Below are 16,693 nucleotides of genomic sequence, written 5' to 3' on the forward strand. Positions count from 1 at the left end.
TAAGTCTTAAATATCGAGTTAAGATATTTTCTTTATGACCAAACCAAACTTTAGTTTAAGTTCTTGGCTTCAGTGTAAACAAAATCATCAGTAACGTTTTCAAAACTGCTTCCTAGCTTATCTCACTTCATTGCGTGAATGCTGCATTTGACTAACCTATGACCCAGTAACTATAGTAAATAATTAATTTCAGTTTACAAAATCCCTTTTTCTCTCATTTCTTTCAACCAAGAGTCTTCCCTAGTGGCTCAGACAGTTCAGAATCTGCCTGAAATGCAGATTCCAGATTCCATCCTTGGTTGGGGAAGATCCCCTGGTGAAGGAAATAGCAACAAACTCCAGTAGTCCTGCCTGGAAAATCCCATGGACAGAGGAGCCTGGTGGGCTATAGTCTATGTGGTCACAAAAGAGTCGGACTTTGCTTAGCAACTAAACAAAAAACAGTAAAAAATTCAAGAAGTTCACCTTGATAATATTTAATAAATAAATTACAGATTTAATGAAATAAAAATGTGAATGTATTTGCTAAATTTTAATACTATGTAAACAAAATATTTTATATGAAAAAATAAATATGAGGAGATAAAAGAATAAATATAACAAAATAAATAAGCAGACAATAACATCAGGGCAGTCTTCACTTCGGGACTGATGCACCTACAGCCAAAAAAATGTATATATATTCATTTACTACTGACAAAGTATTGGCTGAAGTAATTCAATAAATTTTGTGGCTAAAGCAGAAATCAGAGTCTTCTGAAATAACCACAGATGACTGTACAAAGATGACGGGGCATCTTAGTCAGTGAGAGTCATCTCAAGGTGAGTTCTGGTCTCCATCCATCATTCTTAACTTTTCTTGCAAGCTGGTTGATGAAGACAAGGATCTCATTATCTCCACTCTGATGATTTCCCAGGCGCAGTCGCTGTATTCCTTCTCTTGCAGGTAGACCTGGATGCTCTGGAAGTACCTCTTCACGGCCAGGGTGGGGCCCATCCTTCCCAGGGCAGAGTCTTCCTCTCCCATCACCTGCCCCAGGCAGGCATCCAGGTCGTCCAGCTGCTGATGGAGTCAAGTGCGGAGCTGCTCCAGGAGGGTGGTGTCCCAGGCAGCAGAGGAGCGCTCTGTGTGGAAGAGGTTGAAGCTCTGCTGGAGCATCTCGTGGAGCACAGAGATGGCCTGGGCCTCCTGCAGCTGGCCACCCTCCACCATCTCCTGGGGGAAAGCGAAGTCCATTCTGTCCTGCAGACAGAAGCGAGGGGAGAGTCTCCTCATTTGGCCCAGGAGCCTGAGGGTCTTCCTGCCAACCAGCACGTGGTTCTGAGACAGGTCACAGCCCAGGGATCCTCCCGGGCCGTAGCTGACCAGCACCAGGGCCATCAGTAGAGAGAGCACGAAGGCCATGGGGAAGATGAGGCTTCTGCTGGGCTGGCTGAGACAGTGTCTGGTGGAACCTTGAGGTAGGTTCTCTAATGCCATGCTTTCTAAGCAAGGCCATTAAATAGGGAACACAGTAGTTTTCATTTTCTAGTCATTTCTATACATTTTTACTTCCTTTTTTGACTTTCATTTTTGTATTCTGAATATGGTCAAAGAAACTGTCATCAATCTAAACTATTAATTTTATCTATTTCCCAATAACTTCAAATGTACCCGTCCAAATAGATATTTATCAATCAAATGAGAAAGGTTTTTGTCTTACATCAGAAATGATGTAGGTTTCTAAGTACAAACATTATCACTCTTTCTCTTACATATGTAAATGTAGCTCTTCTCTGTTCCATGAACAAATTTTTGGCCCTGATCCTTGGCTCAATTTCTGTTTCTTACTTTACTTAGGAAGGCAGGCTCTGTATTTATCAGGGATTTACCAGGTCACTCTAGCAAATAAACTCTGAAACAAACGCTGGGTTTTCTTTAGTGTTTGATTTAGAGAAGAGGCTGATTATTATGAGTCCATGAACTCCTCCCATGTTTCTCTTCCTTCTAGAACACGTCCCTGCAGGTCCATGTGGTTGTGCTTCAGGGAACCACGAAGTCAGGACTATTACAGACATCACGCTTTCTTTCCACCATTTTCATACTGGAGACCTGTTGTCCTTCGCTGGCTTGGCCATTACCCCTACCAGGAATTTTGGTTCTTCTCAGATAATATGGGTGGGGAGACTCTAATTCCAGGATAATTGTATTTCCCCAGCAGCACCTCACTCACAAGGGAGAGATCGCATGGAGCCACACTCTGTCCTCTAGAGTGACTGAGTCTCCTTACTCACCTGCTGAGGGCAGGCTCACCACAATCTGAGGACTCAAAAATCTGCTTTCTGTGGAGGGCTTGTTTATTTATTGGGAAAATAAATCGTCTTCCTGAACCATCAACTTTTCACCTGCAGTGTTTGTGTGAAGGACCCTAGTTCTCAGTGGTGACCTCCTCTTCTCTGACCCATTTCCCCAGGTGTCCAAAGTGTCAGCAAAGCTCAAATGCTGAGAGCAAAAGTGCATTTGTGCAAGTTGGTGGAGGAGTTTCCAACTGCAATTATTTTGCTTTTAGTATATAAACAATATTTACTCTGCCAAGTATAGTTTTTATTATTCAACTCCTTTACTTAAACTGTTCGACACTTGTTCTGCTCAAACTTTCTGAGCTGGAGGAAGGAGATTCAGTATCGGTGTTGTCTCTTATTGGAAGCTTATGTCACAAAATCTAGTGAGTTACAGTTGTTTATTCAGGCAGTTGATTCCACCAGGCATCTCTGTTCCTCTGTCTGTTCCTCTGAGAATGCAGGGCAGTGAGACCCAGCTTACCAGATCAGGAGAAATAATCTTCTTTCCTTGAGTATAATTTTTCATTTAAACTTTTTATATTCACTTAGTGACTTATTTTGGGTAGGCTCCGGGAGTTGGTGATGGACAGGGAGGCCTGGCGTGCTGCAGTTCAGAGGGTCACAAACAGTTGGCATGACTGAGTGACTGAACTGAACTGAACTGAGTGACTTATTGGACAAGATTTGTCTCATTGCTTCTGCTCTGGTTGTAATTCATGATGACATGAGAACAACAAAGGGAAGTAAAGAAAGGCAGAGGGGCTGCATCTCTATCACTTTCAAGACATTTGATTTTTTTGTTTCTCTTTGCAACTTTTCTAGAAAGTAAAATTGCACAGTTGTTTTGTGGGCAACAAGAAAACAAGGTTAAGTCTCAATGTCATGAATATGAAAGAAGGGAAGTGCTTTTCCCCTGACACAGTGACGTATTCTGAGTTAGAAAACTTCAGTGCAGCACAGCTGGGGACAAGTCTGAGGCAGAGGGAAACTATGAGGCCAATATGAACATCAGAAAGCCTGGGACATAACTGTTTCTTACAGAAGCTCGAAGAAGGACAAATCCTGGCTCTGACTGCCCTCAGCTTTGTAAGACCAGCCACCTAATTTTTCTTTCCTTTAATCAACGTGTGGTCAGTATAAGGGGAGAAGGAAGAAGTCACACTCACCAGCTCACAAGAGACAGGCAATCAGAGCCCCAGTTGCTGGAAAACTAATCCTATCTGGCAGGGTCGAGGAGACCAACCTTGCTGAGTATCTGCTTAGATGATAAATCCACTTGGGCAAAGAGAATATGCTTTGAAATAACTAGAATGAAAGGGAATTAAATGATTCCAAAAGATCCTGATCTTAGTCTAGCTAATAGTAATTATGATATTAAAAATAATAACTGAATTTTATTGATAACCAACTCTAATGATCTCCCTAATATTCCAGCTCTTGATACTATCACATTGATGGGTTGGGTTTCTGAGGGATTTTTAAGAATTTTAAAAATATTTATTTTATGTGTTTGTTTATTTGGCTATGGCATGTCTTAGTCGGTGTATGCTAGATCTTGGATCTTTGTTGCTTCATGCAGGATCTTTACTTGGGCCATGGGAAGTCTTGCTTACCACATGCAGAATCCCTGACCAGAGATCCAACTCAGGCTCCATGCTTTGGGAGCATGGAGTCCTGGCCACTGGACCATCAGGGAAGTCTCAAGGGGTAGGGTTTAAATATATGAATTTGGGGAACACACACATATTCAGTCTGTAACCTGGTAGTAAGGAGATGCCAAGGTATTGTGTTTATGGCAAGGATTCTTTAGGATATATTTCATTCTTGATATTATTGAGGAGTAAGAACACATTCCCTGAGGCTACCTTCACTTTTTATGACACATCCATCCTGAACTGATTACTAATTAAATGTTACAAGACCACTGTGGACATGATTACCAAGGACCTGCCAGACAAATTTCACAGACTATCAGTGTTTATCAAAAATGACAGTGACAACAACTACAAATTCCTTAGCCTTTGTGAGGGACTCACTAAATCCTTTCATAGTTGAAACTGAGTTAATAGTTCTATTTCGAAGAGCCTCCTGCTAAGACTTTATTTGAATAAAATAATCTAATAATGAAATGGCAAATCCAGTTTTAAAAACCTAATATGTCAGATTCCAAACTACTTGTCTAGACCATAACACCTGAGCACACTGCATGTACTGAGCCCTCACTTATTTTCCTATTTTACTTCTAATGCAAGGTGCACCTTTGTTGTTTCATACCTTGATGTTACAAATCTCTTATTTCCATTAGTTAACATCTACATCCAAATTCTAGATAAGTTGAGTGATTTACAATGTATCTTATTATTTTGTATAATAAGCAAAATGAACTTATCAACTGGTAGTTATTACTGAAAGTCTAAATGTGATTGACAAAATTAATAATTCTAATAATTATAAAATATTCATATTTAACTGTCCAAGATGATTCATATAGATTGTTTAATGAATCCTCACCATAAATTGGGGATACATGATGGACAAGATCCTTATGAGTTATGACCCCAGCAAGAGATTGGATTACAAACATTTCAGTGAATCCTCTGTAGAAAGCAACAAGCTGATGGCTCTTGTGAATATAAGTAAAAAAAAATACTTAATGCTTTTGAGAGGGTAACAGGCAGGAAGACCAGAGGTCTCCAAACAGAGGAAATAGGCTGCAAGTGTCAGACATTTTTTTATCTCTCTCTTAAGAGCCAGGAGGAAACAAATTAGTGTTGTATTTTCCCCCCTTCTCTATACAAATTTAAAAAGAGGTTTCTCTTCAAATTCTGTGTTGCCATAATGACACCTGGTTCCACCTGAACTTAACTTTTCCCAAACCTTGAGCTAACCAATGCATCTTTCTTATGGAAATGTTTGTCTTAAGCTGTTAATGCACTGTGTATTTACCCTAGACTCTGTTCAAGTCAGTTCCACCTAAAGGCTTAGAACCAACTTGACAAACCAGTATGTTATACACATACATTGTTCTCGTAATCTGTGTTAATGAAACTATATATTTGTTTGGAAATCTCCTTTCTTCAAGATTCATGTCAATTGTTTTATGGCCTGGGATGACTCACCTGGTGCCAATGTTATCTCAAGGCATGTTGTGAGTGAGGGGCCTGGTGCCATTCTCTGAGTTTTGAGACATTCCCTTTCTCTAATTAGCAGACTGCCGGTAGCTGCATAACATCTGGCTGAAGACTAGCAGGGGGACACTCTTTCTGCCCCCTTCTGATGTCTGTGTCAGTAGGTTTCCCTATCTCTTTTATACTTTAATAAATCTTTATTACACAAAAGCTCTGAGCGATCAAGCCTCATCACTGGCCTTGGATTGAATTCTTCGCCTCTAGAGGCCAAGAATCCCAGCGTCTTTTGTGGTTCAACAGCAACCTTTCATCTTGGGGGCTCATCCAAGATTCTTCAGGACAAGGTAAAGATGCTTGGAGCTCTAATTCTTTGTTCTCCTAACAAACTTGTTTTTTTGTTTTTTTTGGTTTTTTTTGCTGTACTTTACTAACTCTACAGTGTACTTGTGTGAATGAATGACACGCCCTGCACAAAGCAAGTGAGGAGCCCTGCTCTGCAGTTCCTTGGTGACCTCATATGGCTTATGGCAGAAACCCTGTCAGGGGTTTATAACGACCTGCCAATGAACTTTTCTGGTGGCTCAGACAGTAAAACATCTGCCTACAATGCGGAGACTCTGGTTCAATCCCTGGGTCAGGAAGATCTCCTGGAGAAGGAAATGGCAACCCACTCCCATGTTCTTGCCTGGAAAATCCCGTGGATGGAGGAATCTGGTAGGTTACAGTCCATGGGGTCACAAAGAGTTGGACACGACTGAGTGACTTCACTTTCTTTGCCAATGCCAAGAGGCACCCAAAGTCTCCTTTGGGGAGCGGCCAGAAATGGGCAAAGTGTGTGGACCAACCTCTCCTTTCTCAGTCAAAGTTTCTGGTCTCTTTGACCATTTCATAACCTCCTGGGATTAGAACTACTAACCTAATCTGTCAAATCATAGACTTTCAAGGGACTTGTGATCTATGCTGTTACTGTGTACTGCTTACTTAGGTCCCAAACTTGGATTGGTAGTCAGGAAGCGCCTAACCTCGCTAGGAGTTGGAAGTTTAGAAGCTAGGTGGAGCTCTACCTCCAAGAGCATCTCTGAGATTAAAGTTTACTCAGATTGGAAGTGCAATGGGCTTCTTCCTTTGGTAACTCTAGGTCTTAGTGGACCAGTGGAAGCTCTGCAGTGGCTTTTGTCCTAACTCCTTAGATATTCTTTCTGTGGAATCTATGGGAATCAACTGGAAAGACTGGCCCTAATAACTCGAGGACAAAAATCACTCTTTCTTACCTGGCCAGCCCTTCACCATCACTTTTGCTATCACTTATACTGGTGTGGGGACGCTTGGAAAGAACATCTTGGTTTTATGTTCGTACTGGTCTTATTGTGGTCAGGAATATACTCAGGGTCGTGCACAGGCACTCAGGTTATGAATATTTCCCCCAGAGGTTTTAGCTTGGGAGGCAGTCAGAAGGTTACTCTGATTGCACCCCGGGTGGCATCACAGGCAACAAGGTTTTAATGGTGTGGAACTGGACATCAGTCTGGAATACCATCATGTCTACCCCCAGTGGTTCTCCATCCCACCTCGGAGGTAGAACCAGGAGGGATGTGTATGACACGTGCGTTGGTATGGGGGCAGACTAAGTCCGACCAGGTAAGGAAAGCTTTGGTATAAAGTCTGTCTACCCCCATCTAGAGCAGGGAGGGACACCTCCAGTAGAAAGATGGCGCTGGTCACATTTTTTCTTTCACAGATGGGAGCTAACAATTCCAGCCTCACTCCTTTGACCTGTATCCTGAAAAACTGGGATAGACTTGATTCCCAGAGCTTAAAGAAGACACGCCTGATCTTCCTACGTGATACTGCATGGCCACAGTATTCATTGGAGGATGGCGAACAGTGGCTGGTTGGAGGGTCTCTTAATTATAATACTGTTTTACAGTTAGACCGGTTCTGTAGAAAACAAGGGAAATGGGTAGAAGTAGCAAAAACTAAAGGTGAAATACAGGATGAAATGGAGGACAGAAGACAAAGAGATAAAGAAAAGCAGGTTTTGCCAATCTATCTCTGGGATCGTATGCACAGAGCATCCAGAGAGGCTGAGGAACCGCCACACAAGCTGTTGCCTCTTCATGAAGCACCCACCAGGAGAAATAATCAGTCTATGAGAGTTAATAAGCCCATTTCTTATCAAGAAATACAAAGAACCATGGAGGATCTGGGAGACTATTTAGAGGACCCAGAAATATATATTAGAGCTTTTAAAGGTGTTACTCTGCTTTATGACCTTACTTGGAAGGATGTGATGTATATGTTGGGACAAACACTAACTCCTGACTCAAAAACTTGAGTTTTTAGGAAAGCTGTTGCCTATGGAGATGAATGGCCTGGTTATGAATCACTAGGAAAGAGGGAGGGTGAGATAGCCGCCCTCTGCACTGTGAATCAGGCAGTCCCAACTACAGAATTAGATTGGGACTATAACATGGCTAAAGGAAGATGGGATCAGAGTCATTTTGTTAGATGTATTTTTGAAGGTCTCAGGCAAGCGCATGCTAAGACATTAAACCATGCCAAATTTGCAAACATAGAACAGGAAGAGAAGGAAGCTCCTGGTAAATTCCTAGATAAACTGAGAGAAGCCCTTCTCAGATTCACTGAGATTGATCTCGAAAGTGAAGAGAATAGAGTGATCTTGAAAGATAGATTTCTCACTCAGTCAGCTCCTGATACCCACCATAAGCTATTAAAACAGGCTTGTAGACCAAATCAGTCTTTAGATAATCTACTGCATCTGGCTCAGTCTTTTAAGGCAGGGACTATGAGGAAAGGAAAGAAAGGCAGAAAAAGACAAAGGAACAGGCGGAAGCCCTTGTAATGGTTGTCAGAATCATTCTTAAACAGCCTGAGAAAAGTGCCCAGAGGGACCCAGGGGAAAAGGGATGGGCTTCCTATTACTGTGGAAAGGAGGGACATCTCAAGCAGGATTGCCCTCAGGCATCTAAGCTGCCCCCAGCTCCATGTCTGGTCTGCAAGGGACCACACTGGAGAAGAGACTGCTCCCAGAAGTTTCAGGGGTCAGACTCTGAAGAGTCTAATCAGGACTGAAGGTGCCCAGGGGTCCCCACACAATCCCCTGTCCTAAGTACACCTGAGGAACCCCGGCTGTTAATAACTGTAGGGGGCCAACCCATAGATTTCCTTTTAGACACTGGGGCAGCTTACTCTATGCTTACTGAAGCCCCTGGACCACTTTCTTCCTGATCCGCTTCCATAATGGGACTGTCTGGATGAGCCAAACTATTATTTCCTCTAAGCTGCAACTAGGACTCTGTGCTATTTTCACACAAGTTTCTGATCGTGCCAGAGTCTCCCTCACCCCTTTTGGGGAGAGATATACTGAACAAGGTCCATGCCTCTGTTTTCATGAATATGGAGCCCTCCCTTTCTCTCCCTTTAATTGAACAAAATGTACATCCTAGAGTGTGGGTTGATGGAAAACATGTGGGTCGAGCACAAAATGCTATTCCTATAGTTATCAAGCTCAAAGACCCGTACTTATTTCCACATAAGCAGTACCCACTGAAATCTGAGGCTAAGGAAGGGTTAAAACCCATCATTGAAAATTTAAAGTAGCAGGGACTATTAATTCCCTGTAACAGTCCATGCAGCACTCCTATTTTGGGTATAAAGAAATCAAATGATAAATGGAGACTAGTTCAAGATTTATGTATAATAAATGAGGCTGTGGTTCCTTTACACCCCGTGGTGCCTAATCCTTATACTCTATTGTCTAAAATTCCTGAACGAGCCAAATATTTCTCAGTAATTGATTTAAAAGATGCCCTCTATTCAGTGTCTTTGGTGGAGGAAAGTCAATTTTAATTTGCCTTTGAAGACCCTACGCAGCCAGCTTCTTGGTTAACCTGGACAGTTTTATGCCAGGGATCTCGTGACACCCCTCACCTATTTGGGCAAAGTTTGTCACAAGATCTACAAAACTTTAATTGCTCCGAAGCAATGGTGCTACAACATGTAGATGATATTCTGCTCTGTGCTGAGACAGAGGAAACTTGTTCACAAGCCTCAGAAGATTTCTTAAACTTTCTGGCAGGCTGTGGTTACAAGGCATCAAGAGAAAAGGCTCAGCTTTGTCAACAATCTGTTAAATATCTGGGCCTAAGCATATCAGAAGGGACTAGGGCCATAGGCCCTGAAAGAATTAAACCTATAATCATCCCTTACCTATGACTTTAAGACAACTGAGAGGCACTTTAGGAATCACAGGCTACTGCCTGGATTTGGATTCCGGGTCATGGGAAACTTGCCCAGCCTTTATATAAACTTATAACTGAAACTCAGCAGGCCCAAAACGACAAACTGGTTTGGTCTCCAGATACTCAAAAGGCTTTTAAGGCTCTTCAGACTGCTCCCCTGCAAGCTCCCACTTTGAGCTTGCCCACAGAGCCAGAATTTAATTTGTTTGTCACTGAAAGAAAAGGTATGGCTTTGGAAGTTTTGACACAAGCCCGAGGACCTCACCAGCAGCCTATAGGAGTGGAATCTTAAACTCTAAGGATAATATTAGAGTTTTAATATGACAAACAGTAGGATTCTTAAATATCAGTCATTGTTGTCAGACAGACAGTAGGATTCTTAAATATTAATCATTGTTGTTAGAAAGACCAATAACTAAGTTTAAAGTTTGTGGAAATTTAAATCCTGCTGCATTTCTTCCTGAGAAGGAAAATGAAACACCTGATCACGATTATTCCCAATTTCTAACTTTAAACTGAACAGCTCAGGAAGATCTGATGGATACCCCGTTAGACAATCCTGACATGGAAATATTTAGAAATGGTAGTTCTTTTGTTTGGGATGGGAAGCAAAGCATAAAGCAGGTTACTCCGGGTGACAGCTTTTAGAACAGGTTTCAGAAGCGAAATCTCTCCGCCAGGGAATGAGTGCTTAGCTAGCGAAGCTTGTGGCTCTGACCGGACCTCTAGAGCTAAGCAAGGGCAGTGGGTGAATATCTACACTGATTCTCAGTTCAGTCGCTCAGTCGTGTCCCACCGTTTGCAACCCCATGGACTGCAGCACACCAGGCCTCCCTGTCAATCACCAACTACCAGAGCCTACCCAAGCTCATGTCCATTAAGTCGGTGATGCCATCCAACCATCTCATCCTCTGTTGTTCCCTTCTCCTCCCACCTTCAGTCTCTCCCAGCATCAGGACCTTTTCAAATGAGTCAGCTCTTCGCATCAGGTGGCCAAAGTATTGGAGTTTCAGCCTCACATCAGTCCTTCCAATGAATATTCAGGACTGATTTCCTTTAGGATGGGCTGGTTGGATCTCCTTGCAGTCCAAGGGACTCTCAAGAGTCTTCTTCAACACCACAGTTCAAAAGCATCAATTCGTTGGCGCTCAGCTTTCTTTATGGTCCAACTCTCACATTCATACGTGACTACTGGAAAAACCATAGCCTTGACTAGACGGACCTTTGATTCTAAGTATGCTTATTCTAAGTGTGACTAGACAGACACTGATTCTCAGTATGCTTATTTGACTTACATGATCATGCTGCAATATAGAAAGAAAGACAGTTTAAAACAACAACAGAAGAACCTATTACGCATTTCAGAGAGATCCAGAGACTTTTAACTGCTACCAGTCAGTCAGTTCAGTCGCTCAGTCACGTCCGACTCTTTGCGACCCCATGAATCGCAGCACGCCAGGCCTCCCTGTCCATCACAAGCTCCCGGAGTTTACTCAAACTCATGCCCATCGAGTCAGTGATGCCATACATTGTCCTAAAGAAGTGGCTGTTATGCATTGCAAAGGGCACAGCAGGGATGGGAGTAAAGTAGCCTAAGGTAATCAGCTGGCTGTGAAGCCAGAAAAGCAGCTCTTCAAGAAACCCCTTCACTGCAGATGACTTTGATGTGGACAGGTCATGTGGAACAGGAAAAATCACAATATATTGGGGAAGAATTAGAAAGATATGAGAAAAGAGAAGCAAAGATTACTGATAAAGGATGGTTACAATCCAAGAATGGAAGATTAATAATTTCTGAAAATGCTTGATGGGAAATTCTTAAGGGTTTACACCAGTTTTCATTTAGGTGTAGAGCATACTTACCAGATGGCTTCTTGTTTGTTTGAAGGTAAAAGTGTAATGAAAACTTTAAAGAACATTATCAAAAGATGTGAGGTTTGTCAGAAAAATAACTCAGAGACTGAAAGGCTAACAAAATCTGGATTACAATGAGTGGAAAATATTCTGGAGAGGACTGGGAAATTGATTTTACTCATATGCCCAAAGCTAATGGATATTCTTGCTTACAAGTTTGGGTGGATACTTTTACTGGATGGATTGAGGCTTTTCCCTGTCATAGTGAACAGGCTAAGGAGGTTATAAGAATTTTAATCTGTGAAATTATCCCCAGGTTTGGGCTGCCACGGCAATGGCACCACCTTTAAAGCTGCTGTAACTCAGGGGGTGTCTAAAGCTCTAGGAATAGAATATCACTTACACTGTTCCTGGAGACCCCAATCCTCAGGAAAGGTTGAAAAAGCTAATGACATTATCAAAAGACATCTGCACAAATTAACCCAAGAGATGCAGGACAATTGGATTAAAGTTCTACCCATAGCTTTAATGAGGCCCTGAACTGCCCCCAAGAAGGAGAGATTATCCCTCTTTGAATGTATTTATGGAAGGCCTTTCTTATATACAGACATTGTTATAGACCCCGAAGCCTTGGATGCTGGGGTCCAGCCTCAGCAGGATCCAGGGGTACCCTCAGGATGCATGGCATCGGCAAGAGAAAGAGAGAGAGAGACAGAGAGAGAGACCAGACTGGGGGTGTGCAGCATAGTCTGGCAAATCTTTATTTTTTTACCATAGCTTTTATATTCTAAGTTAGTACATTTTTAAGGGGAAGATAGTTTAATATTACATCGGCTTATCCTTCACGAAACCAGGGTGTTTTCTGCATACTTCTTTGTGAGAGTCTTGTACATTATCTTCTGGCCTTAGGGTCTATTGACATTTTATGACCTAGGTGAATGCAAAGCTGTTTTCCGTAATTTATTCTTTGTTGAACACAGTGGTCAGTCCTTTTGCAGAAGTTATCAGTTAAATTTGTCTAAAAGGTTTACCATACAAAGACTCTGCAGCTCCGGTGAGGCAGCCCCTGTTTAGCATTCCTGGTTAAAATGAACAATTCTAAACTCTTATTTTTCTAAATCTTTAACTATAACCACTTTTAGAATAATATTTTGTGTTCTCTAATAGGGCTTCCTCACCCCCGAAGGGCTCTGTGCCTATTAGGGCCTTTATGTGATCAGGTTCTTTATGCTGTTTATGATTAAGGTATCGTGAGCAGTCATGTGCATTAGTACGCATTTGCCAAGCAGGCTAGAATGCCAGCAAAGGGGTCTAAATTGACACACTCCTTTCATCCTTGATAATCTTATAGGATACCACCGTCCGGGGGACATATTGATCAAAGTTCTAAGTTGATTCTGTTTGGAGAGAGATCGGGGAAGGCCTTCTACCTGTGTCACAGAAATTAGGGAGTAGTCTAATATAGCAAGCATCAGAAAGACAGAGATCATCTTTAAGGTGAGCGCCGGGGCAGCTTTTCGAAATCCCTGAGGTCCTGATCTGCCTTGCTTGTCAGGTCTTCTCCTCATGACCTTGTCATGGGTGGGATCTCTGTGCTGGCTCTTGGAATTAACTAATTATGTAATTCAGCTCTCAGCTTTTCAAAAGACATTAACAGAACTCTGGGAGACAATTCCTGACCCATCCTCTGAATCAAGCAAGCATCTATTTGAGCCAGGAACCGAGGTACTAATAAAAAACATTAGGATCTGGGTGCCAATCCCCTGAACACCTCTGGCAAGGCCCTTACCAGGTTATTCTTTGTTCTCCCAGAGCTGTCAAAGTGTCGAATTGATTCGTGGGTCCATCACACTGGAGTTAAGAGGTGGCACCCTGACCAAATCTAATTGATGTCATTCTGTGTCTTTACTTTCTATGCTCTAACTTTGTACTTTTCAGATGGGTCTGATAATCTATGTGAGCCTACTTCTGCTGACTCCAAAAATCCTGAGTCTGCCATTTGACTCTCAAGACAATGCCTTCCTGTCCTGGGGTCACTCCTACGCTGCATTCCACAATCTAACTGCTGGGTCTGCAGAGCACACCCCTCTTCATCAGTGGAAGGCTTCCCATGGTGGACATCTCCTCTTCAAGGAAAAGACTTTCTCTAAGTCTGCGAGTACCTTCGACAACAGCAATCATATGTGATGCCTCTTCTTAATCTGATGACATCAGACAACCCTGGTGCAACACTTTGTACTTTAACTATGGACATAATGTGACCTTTAATTTTGATTATATATTGTCTTGGTTTAATGACTATTTTGCTACACATAAGAAGGTAAATGGGTCTAGATCTGGTGGCTTTTAACCTGACGTTTATCTAATATGGGCTGAAGTTATACGGCTAACTCCTGAAAAGGGACTTCTAATATCTAGTACCCCTATATGCTGGGAACAAATAGAGCCATCCCCAGAAGTTAGCCAACAACTTAATTATATGATTGGAAACAATTGGGGTTTTTTTCCTCAGGAAATATGCAATGTAATTATTCCTGTGTTTTCCAACCCCAGTTCAGGTCCTCCCTTTGTCTGGCCAGGCACTGATTGGGACTGGGTATCTCAGTCATGCTGGCTTGCTCCAAATGGGACCTACTGGATATGTGGCTCTTACCTAAGGGCATGGCTTCCCCCTGGCTGGATAGGGAGATGCACCCTAGGTCTAGCTTGTACTCACAGCTTCATATTTTTGGAGCTTCCAGAAAAGCCTGCTAATTTACCACACCTTAGAACTCCCTGGGCAAGGTCTGTATTTCACTGGTATGATTATTTGGCTGCAGTATTTGTTCCCTCTCTGGGAACTGCAGATGTTATGCTATGAGTGGATGCTCTGACTAATTTTACCCAACAGGCATTACAAGATTCTCAAAAAGCTATTTCAGCTCTTAATGCTGGACAAATACAAATTAGAAACGTGGTTTTACAAAGCAGATTGGCCTTAGATATTCTGACAGCTGCACAAGGAGGAACTTGTGCCATTATTCATACTCAGTTCTATACATATATACCTGATATGAACACTAATGCTACTCATTTTACTATACACATGAACAAGATGATTCAGGCTATGGATACTCCTGAAGCCTCAATTGCCTCACTTTGGGTGACGTTAACTAGTTCCCTATGATGGAAAACTATCTTAACTGCAATAATTCTGTTTGTTCTGTTTTTGCTGTTTGCTCCCTGCATCTGCAACTGTGTAGCTGGATTTGTTTCTAGTCGCACAAAGGCTTTTAAGTTACAAATGGTTGCTCAAACTCCTGCGACTGCCGCAGCTTCCTCCATCTACTACTTGGGGCCCTAGATCAAAGACCCTCAATATGAGGATTAGGAGAATATGTTGCCTCACCAATTTAGGGACAATGCCGCTTATCAGCTCGGAAGCAGTTATGGAACGAGAACGACGCCTCTTTCCCTAGGCAACATAATTTCATGGGCCATACAGTCTGTGGAATTCTCTAGGCCAGAATACTGAGTGGATAGCCTTTCTCTTCTCCAGGAGCTCTCCATGGGAATGTGATTATAACAGGTAGGAGGCCAGGGGTCTCCAAACAGAGGAAATAGGCTGCAAATGTTCAGACATTTTTTATCTCTCTCTTAAGAGCCAGGAGGAAACAAATTAGTGTTATATTTTTTCCCCTTCTCTATACAAATTTAAAAAGAGGTTTCTCTTCAAATTCTGTGTTGCCATAATGACACCTCGTTCCACCTGAACTTAACTTTTCCCTAACCTTGAGCTAACCAATGCATCTTTCTTATGGAAATGTTTGTCTTAAGCTGTTAATGCACTGTGTATTTACCCTAGACTCTGTTCAAGTCAGTTCCACCTAAAGGCTTAGAACCAACTTGACAAACCAGTATGTTATACACATACATTGTTCTCCTAATATGTGTTAATGAAACTGTATATTTGTTTGGAAATCTGCCTTTCTTCAAGATTCTTGTCAATTGTTTTATGGCCTGGGATGACTTACCTGGTGCCAATGTTATCTCAAGGCATGTTGTGGGTGAGGGGCCTGGTGCCATTCTCTGAGTTTTGAGATGTTTCCTTTCTCTAATTAGCAGACAGCTAGTAGCTATATAACATCTGGCTGAAGACTAGCAGGGGGGCACTCTTTCTGACCCCTTCTGATGTCTATGTCAGGAACTTTCTCTATCTCTTTTATACTTTAATAAAACTTTATTACACAAAAGCTCTGAGCGATCAAGCCTCGTCACTGGCCCTGGATTGAATTCTTCTCCTCTGGAGGCCAAGAATCCTGGTGTCTTTTGCGGTTCAGCAACAAACTTTCACTTCCAAATTATATGAATTTGGGAAATGACAAAAAGAATAGACGACCTACGCTACGCGTGAAATGCGAACGATGGAGCAGAGCATCCCCACTGCCATCAGCAGGGAGACCAGGAGTCCAGAAATTCAGCACTTTACCTGGACCTCAGTGAAACAGCTCAGGTCCTGCACTAAACTCAGGAGCCCTCCAAACTCCTTTTGCTGCTCCCCAGCGGCCGGGAGGGGGCGCCCGAACTCTCAGTAGCTGACAAACACGCACCGCCCACCCAGCGGGACCCGCCTCCTGGTGCAGCGCTGCCCGCTGAGGCGGTCAGATACACCAGGAGAACTCGCGGGTCTCCCTCGGCAGGAGCCGCGACCGGGGCGAGGCGCCGCCGGGGCCCAAGGAGAGTTTGGGGCCGCTGAAACAGAGAGGAAACTTCCTTTTCGGGACCCACTGCCCAGGCGAGCTTTGCGCCGCGTCTCTCAGAGCCTTTGATTTCTGCACCTCCAAATTCTAGATAAGCTACCATTGCGTCCCTCCCCTTCCTGGGAGAAGATTTTTGCCAGAGCGGTTCACACCGGTGCCCTTTTATGCTGCGATTGACGGCTGGAAATCACAGCTTGTTGTGGTATGTTTTCAGATTCAGGATTGTTCTGGAGTGAGTGAAAGTCGTTCAGTCGTGTCTGACTCTTAGCGACCCCGTGGACTGACTATACACTCCATAGAATTCTCCAGGCCAGAATACTGGAGTGGGTAGCCTTTCCCTTCTCCAGGAGATCTTCCCAACTCAGGGACTGAACCCAGGTCTCCCGCA

At 42.9% G+C, this 16,693-nt stretch overlaps 1 pseudogene; it reads right to left on the reverse strand.

Moving 5' to 3' along the window:
* Nucleotides 1-441: 441 nt before the first annotated feature.
* LOC133048517 (interferon omega-1-like) lies at nucleotides 442-2,121 on the reverse strand (annotated as a pseudogene).
* Between the last annotated feature and the right edge of the window lie 14,572 nt (nucleotides 2,122-16,693).

Source organism: Dama dama, chromosome 29 (genome assembly GCF_033118175.1).
Source record: "Dama dama isolate Ldn47 chromosome 29, ASM3311817v1, whole genome shotgun sequence".
Taxonomy (NCBI): domain Eukaryota; kingdom Metazoa; phylum Chordata; class Mammalia; order Artiodactyla; family Cervidae; genus Dama; species Dama dama.